The sequence below is a fragment of the Mirounga leonina genome, unplaced genomic scaffold (genome assembly GCF_011800145.1).
Source record: "Mirounga leonina isolate KUSES-001 unplaced genomic scaffold, KU_Mleo_1.0 Mir_168, whole genome shotgun sequence".
Lineage (NCBI taxonomy): Eukaryota > Metazoa > Chordata > Mammalia > Carnivora > Phocidae > Mirounga > Mirounga leonina.
This window is the reverse complement of record NW_023270426.1, coordinates 43436193-43443646: the sequence shown is the minus strand read 5'-3', so window position 1 is coordinate 43443646 and position 7454 is coordinate 43436193. Positions and strand designations below refer to the sequence as shown.

At 42.1% G+C, this 7454-nt stretch overlaps 1 long non-coding RNA gene across 1 annotated transcript; it reads right to left on the bottom strand.

The window, feature by feature from the left end:
• Window positions 1-5252: 5252 nt before the first annotated feature.
• Window positions 5253-7291, bottom strand: LOC118016479. Its single transcript, XR_004680842.1, has 2 exons — window positions 7091-7291; window positions 5253-5985 (listed from the first exon to the last, which is right to left on the bottom strand). It is a non-coding gene; the product is annotated as an uncharacterized LOC118016479 (long non-coding RNA).
• Between the last annotated feature and the right edge of the window lie 163 nt (window positions 7292-7454).

The window sequence follows — 7454 nt, the reverse complement described above, 5'->3', positions numbered from 1 at the left end:
CCGAAGGCAGTTGCTTAACCAACTGAGCCACCCAGGCGCCCCTAGAATGTTATTTTTCTTATTCCCACACTAAACCTAAACCCAAAGGCATGTGTTAGGATAGAAGGTGAGTTGCCATATTTTCCAAGGGCCTACTATATGAACAGTAGTGAACAAAATCCAGAAATCCCTGTCTTTGTGAGGCTTACATTCTAGTTATTGCCAAATTCATGAAGATGAAATAATCAGATTAAGTTGAACTATATGAATTGGTAAGTTTTATCTACATTTTTAACTACAAAATGGCAATTTCATATGGTTCAATTTAATAGTGAGCTAAATTTCTATTGGAATATTATGTAGTATTTTTATTCCACTCAGGTTAATTTCCCAGACAATGCTCACAACGTTGAAAAATCTAAAAACTTTGTTCTTTTAACTATTTCCTAATGGTGTGCATATTAGGTAGTAGTTGAAAATATTCAGAAAGAAAAGCCAGCCTGAAAACCTAAAGACATCATTCTTCAATAGCAAGATAAAGTTTGTTGAATGCTACATGATGTCATGCTCAATGTAATCATGTTCTATAACAATAAATTGTAGCGGGGCGCCTGGGTGGCTCAGTCGGTTGGGCAGCTGCCTTCGGCTCAGGTCATGATCCCAGGGTCCTCGGATCGAGCCCCACATCGGGCTCCCTGCTCAGCAGAGAGCCTGCTTCTCCCTTTCCCTCTGCCTGCCGCTCTGCCTACTTGTGCTCTCTAACTCTGTCAAATAAATAAATTTAAAAAAACAAAAACAAAAAACAATAAATTGTGGCAAAGTTTTAATTATTTTTAATCAAATATTCCTTCCCAACAACTCAGTATTTTCAACTATCATACACTATTGAACATTGTTTGATAAAAATTCTCATGACTCAGAAACAAAGTAAATATTATTCTCAGAAGACCTGTGATTAGAAATTTATTGATTTTACATGCAGCCAAATGAATGATAAGATTTTAAAAACCAGTTTTTCTTCCTTTTTTCTATCTAAAGGAGAAAGTTCAGAGCTCAGAATATGCTGTCAGAAATTTGGGTTCAGATCTCAATGTTGCCACTTAGTAGTTGGATAAGATTAATCCTCCAGGGAAATTAAATTGCATAAGCCTCTTTTTTCTCCACTGTAAATATGGGATGATGGTAAGTAGTACTCTCTTCCTAAGACTGTTGAGCGGCACATGGACCATTCACCAAGACAGACCATATGCTGGGCCACATGACAAGTCTCAATAAATTTAACAAGTCTCTGACCCGTCTGCCCGAAAGAGTCCCTGTCACATGGTTATTCCATAAATATTTGTTGGATGAGCAAATGAATACAACCCTGATTCCCCATTCCAACACACCTGTGGACCATGCCCATCTCTCCGATAACCTCCTGTCCCTGTGAAAACAGTACATTCCTTCACAGCATTTCAAGGCTTACATCCCTAGGACTAGTTTCAGGGGAGAGAAGACGAAGAGATTTAGAGTATTTCCCCTCTGCTCCACCTGCTTAGTGAATGAATTCAGTGATTGGCATTTGTTCAAGGGCAACTCAGTTTGGAGTTGGTGAGGGCCTGGCCTAAAGTGCCTCTGGGTGCCCCACCCAATCACGAGTGGTGAGGCTCCCAGTCCCCAGAGGGCAATTTCCTTGTACAGATTTATGGAGGAATTCTTGGGGAAGTCACTGGGAAGGCAAATTCTGAGAAGATGGTGACACATGGTAAGTAAAGCTCTATCATCTCAATTGCTATGTATTGAGCAAGATCCACCTGGAGGGATCCAAGGTTCAACAGAGTGAGTACCTAGATGGGAACTTCAGCAAGTGGAATAATCGTAACTGCAAACGCCATCATTATCCTGTGCCAGGCTCCGTGCTGTTTTATGGACTTTTTTTTTTTTGGTCCTTACAACAATCTTATGAGGTACTATTAATGCGGGGATAACTAAAGCTCTCAGAAAGTTTTCTTTGTTTACTCAAAACACCTGTAGAGACAGGATTCAACTCAAGTAATCTAATTCCAGAACTAACATCTTAACAGTGTTACTATACTCTAGGACTGCTTTTTTTCCCCCTCTCTAAAAAATACCCAAACTCCTTTAAACTACCTACCCATAGAAAGATTTCAGAGCGCAGCTACAGAAAAAAAAAAAAAAAGACTTATAAAATGGCTATCATGGCCTGTTACAGATGAGAATGAGCCAATTAGAGAGTCCCCAATAAGTTTGAATCTTTCAAACATATTGAACAAAATAAACAAGCCCACCTCCCACTTAAAAAATACAGTACGATTCCATTTATATAAAGTTCAAAAACAGGCAAAACTAAGCTACGTCATTTGGGGATTCTATATGTAAGTGGTAAAGCTACAAAGAAAAGCAAAGAAACTATCTTTCTTAAGAAAATAAGCTAAGAGTGAAAGAGAGAGCAAGCTGTACTTGGGGAGGCTGGCAATATTCTAGTTTCTTCCCCTGGGTACAGGTTACATGGCTATTAGCTTTATAACAGTTTACTAAACTGTACGTGTATGTTTTATACACTTTCTGTGGGGATTTTATCTTTTATAATAAACATTTTAAGGAATAGAGTTAGGGACATCCTTAAAAGTTGGTTGGAGACCTACATTTAGTTTGTTTTGTGAATAACATTCCTCGATTACAAGCAGAAAATAACTTTCTAGGGTCAGAATAAGTTGAGACCATCGTCTAAAGAGAGAAGGGAAGGGTTTCAGTCTGGGACAGACTGCAGCCACAATTACGTGGATGATGCAGAGAAAGAGATTTGGGGCTAATCTTTGTTTTAATTATATCAATCATCTTTGCAGTGGAAAATTGGCCTTGTAGGTTTTTTCAGGAACTGAACTTCCTGAATCTTTTTTTTTTTTAAAGATTTTATTTATTTATTTGAGACAGAATGAGAGAGAGAGAGAGAGAGCACATGAGAGGGGGGAAGGTCAGAGGGAGAAGCGGGCTCCCTGCCGAGCGGGGAGCCCGATGCGGGACTCGATCCAGGGACTCCAGGATCATGACCTGAGCCGAAGGCAGTCGCTCAACCAACTGAGCCACCCAGGCGCCCGTTCCTGAATCTTTTAAGCTCAAAAAAAAGAAATAGGAAAAGGTAAACATTAACCAAATACTGCAAATACTGTGTTCTTATATTTAATTTTAACTTGATGGGGCTCTTTAGCTCCTGTGTCTCCAAACTTAAAAAGTACTAATAATAGAGGCGCCTTGGTGGCTCATTGAGTTGGGCTTCCGACTCTTGATTTTGGCTCAGGTCATGATCTCGGGGTCCTGGGAATGAGCCCCACGTCGGGTTCCATGCCCAATAGGGAATCTGCTTGAGGATTCTCTCTTTCCCTCTCCCTCTGCCCCTCCACCCAACTCATGCTCTCTCTCTCTCTCTCTTTCTAGGATAAATAAATAAATCTTTAAAAAAAAGTACTAATAATCCTTAACTTATTACAAGGAATCCTGACCCGAGAAAAATCACTTGAACTGGGATGGTATGAAACTCATTTACTCCTAGCAAACCACAACCTTCTCTTGACATTTTGTTGGGTATGAATTACAATTCTCCCGTCATTTGTTACAGGGGTTTCTGCTTGGCAGCTTTTCTGACTTCATTTGGAGATTATTTAGGAGAAACTTTAGGAGCCTGCAAAGGGAAACTTATTACAGCTCCTGAAATGTTGACGCTAACCCACACAGGGTGTGGTCTGAGTGGCACATTTGAGATCTGTACATGAAAGGGAATATTTAGTCACTCAAAAAATATTTACTCCGTACCAGCTCTGTACCAGACCCTGTTCTGAGCCCTGGAGATACAATGGACTCAAGACAGACAGGGTCCCTCACGGAGGCTTATACTTTAGTTGGGAGACAACAAAGATGATTAAACTGAAAATGAACAAGATAATTTCGAATAGTGATGAATGACTTAAAGAAGTGAAACCAGCTGGGGCGCCTGGCTGGCTTAGTCAGAGGAGCATGTGACTCTTGATCTCAGGGTTGTGAGTTCGAGTCCTGATTTGGGGGGTAGAGCTTAAATAAACAAACAATTTGGGGGTAGCGCTTACTTACATAAACAAACAAACTTAAAAACAAAAAAAGAAGTGAAACAGGCTAAGGAGAAGAGAGAGGGCGGGAGAGGCAATGGACAGAACTACGTAGGGTAGAATGGACACCCATGGCTGTCTCAAAGAGGTGATATTTGAGCTGAGACTTTAATGATGGGAAGGAGCCAGTCAGGCAGAGATCTGAGCCAAGAACATCCTAAAGCAAAATCGAGGGCCACTTCAGGCATTTAAAGAACAGGAGGCCAGGAAAGGGGAGTTGAAGTGTGTGGGAGATGAAGTCTGAGGAAGGTGGAGGTCAGGCCTCGGATGCCACGTTACCTGCATGTGTGTTTTCATCTAACAGAATAGAATGGGAAGGCTTTGGAGGGGTTTAGGCCTTTCATAGTAATGAATTTATGTTTTAGCATTTTGTGGAATTTTAACTGTCCACCTAAGCATTTTCCTGTTTTTTAAAATAATTTTTGATAACACTGAGGACTTATCTTTTGAAATTTGTAGCTTCTGAACAGAAAGGACTAAACCTGAGCAAGAGAGCCAGGGTGATCAGAAACCAATTGATAGGATCTTGAGAAATGCAAACTGACTCTTATTTATCTTCCTACATGCATCTTCATTAGAAAGGTTGGTCTCGGGCGCCTGGGTGGCTCAGTTGGTTAAGCGACTGCCTTCGGCTCAGGTCATGATCCTGGAGTCCCGGGATCGAGTCCCACATCAGGCTCCCTGCTCAGCAGGGAGTCTGCTTCTCCCTCTGGCCCTCCTCTCTCTCATGCTCTCTGTCTCTCATTCTCTCTCTCGCAAATAAATAAAATCTTAAAAAAAAAAAAATAATAATTCCGCTGGGGCGCCTGGGAGGCTCAGTCGGTTAAGCAACTGCCTTCGGCTCAGGTCCTGATCCCGGAGTCCCTGGATCGAGTCCCGCATTGGGCTCCCTGCTCGGCAGGGGTCTGCTTCTCCCTCTGACCCTCCTCCCTCTCATGCTCTCTGTGTCTCATTCTCTCTCAAATAAATAAATAAAATATTTAAAAAAAAAAAAAGAAAGAAAGAAAGAAAGGTTGGTCTCTGTGCCTGAGAGGTACAAGCCGCTGGAGGGGCTAGAAACGGAGGTGGTACAGGGATTTCTGCAAGTCATAGGATTATTTTTCATGCTTTTTCTATGTTTTCTAAAATTGCTCAGTGAATGAGGGTGTATTCCTTTTTTTTTTTTTTAAGATTTTATTTATTTATTTGAGAGAGAGAGCAGAGAGAGAAAGAGAGAGCACGAGCGGGGGTGGAGGGGCAGAGGGAGAAGGAGAAGCAGGCTCCCCAACAAACAAGGAGCCCAATGCGGGGTTTGATTCCAGGACCCCAGGATCATGACCTGAGCCAAAGGCAAACGCTTAACTGAATGAGCCACCCAGGCGCCCCCAGCATGTATTCTTTTTGACAATTAGGAAAAACATAGGTTTTCATTTTTCACTTTCATCCTAAGTTACTGTGCTGGAAAATTGAAACTTACAGAAAAGTCGAGAAGATAGCACAATGAGCTATATCCTTCACCCAAATTCACCCATTGTTAAGATTGTTGTTGACATTTGCACTTGCACGCACGCACGCACACCCACACACTAACATACATGGTAATTTTTTTCTCAATCATTTATACTCATTGATATCTTTTTTGGTTCAGCAATTTAAAACTTACTTGCAGATGTGGGGGGAGTAACACTTCACCCCACATACTTCAACATGAATTCCTAAGAACTGAGACATTCTCCTACACAGCCACAGTCAGGTTGTGCTGCTGTAACAGAATACCAGCTACTACCCAGCGTTATAAATAATAGAAATTTCTTTCTCACAGTTTGGAGCATGGAAGTCGGAGATCAGGCTGCCGGCACGGTCAGGTTCTGGTGAGAAGCCTTTCCTGGGATGCAGATAATAGTTTCCTCCTTATTTGGTGAAGGGGGCCAGATCTCTCTCTGGGGTCTTTTGTGAGGGTAGGGCACTATTCCCATTCACAAGGGGTCCACCCTCATGACTTAATCACCTCCCAAAAGGCCCCACCTCCTAACACCATCAGATTGGTTAGGATTTTAACAGAGGAATTTGGGGGGATACATTCAGACCATAACAACCACCATAACATTAACAAACCCCCGAAAATGAACATTAATATATAATCATATCTAATATGTAAGGACATACTCACGTAGCTACAGTTGTTCCAAAAATGTCTTTTATGGTCTATTGTTGTTGTTGTTTAAATATTTATTTATTTGAGAGAGAGAGAGAGCGTGCACAAGCTGGGGGAGAGGCAGAGGTAGAGGGAGAGAAAATATCAGACTCTGACCGAGCATGGGCCCAGGCCGGGCCCCATCTCACGACTACAAGATCAGAACCTGATCTGAAACCAAGACTCAGACGCTCAACCGACTGAGCCCCGCAGGCACCCCTGTTGTTGTTGTTTTAAATCCAGGAGCCAGGGTGCCCGGGTGGCTCAGTCGGTTAAGCGTGTGCCTTTGGCTCAGGTCATGATCCCAGGGTCCAGGGATCCAGTCCCCGCATCGGGCTCCCTGCTCAGCGGGGAGTCTGCTTCTCCCTCTGCCACTTCTGCTTGTGCTCTCTCTCTCACACACAACAATAAATAAATAAAAGCTAAATAAATAAATAAATAAATAGATAGATAGATAAATAAATAAAATCCAGGAGCCAGTCCAGGATCATTCCTTGCATTTCGTTGTCGTGTCTCTTTAGTCTCCTTAATTCTTGAGCAGTCCCATTACCATCTTTGTCTTTCATGATATTGTCATTTTTAAAAAGAATCTGGTCCAATTGTCCTGTCGAATGTCTCACCATTTGGATTTGTATGCCCCCTCCCCCCTGCCAAATGTTAGAGTTAAAGCAAACCCCATTGGCAAGAACACTGTATAGGGGATGCTGTGGACTTCTTATTCCATCACATCAGGAGGCTGACACTATGAAGTTGTCTCAGGACAGTGATGCTAACTTTGAATCAGGTGGTGCCTTACCCTTTATAACCAAGAAGTACTCCGTGGGGTGGTACTTCGGCTGTCTTATTCTCCAGCAACCTTTCATCCGATGAAAGCTTTCAGTGTCCATTGCTGATTCCTGCCCGACTCAAGTATTGCATCAGCTGGTGCATGTTATCTGCTAATACTATCAAGTCTTAGCATCAACACTATTGAGTGCCACCAAGAAAAAAAAAACAACACACACAGAATTTCCAAAGTGGAACACATTCTAAGTCATTAACATGTTGACCTCACATTCAAAAAGTTTCCTTTTTGTGATACAATTTTTTTCTGTGTTGCCTTTAAAAAGTCAACCAATTCCCAGGACACCTGGGTGGCTCAGCTGGCTAAGCATCTGCCT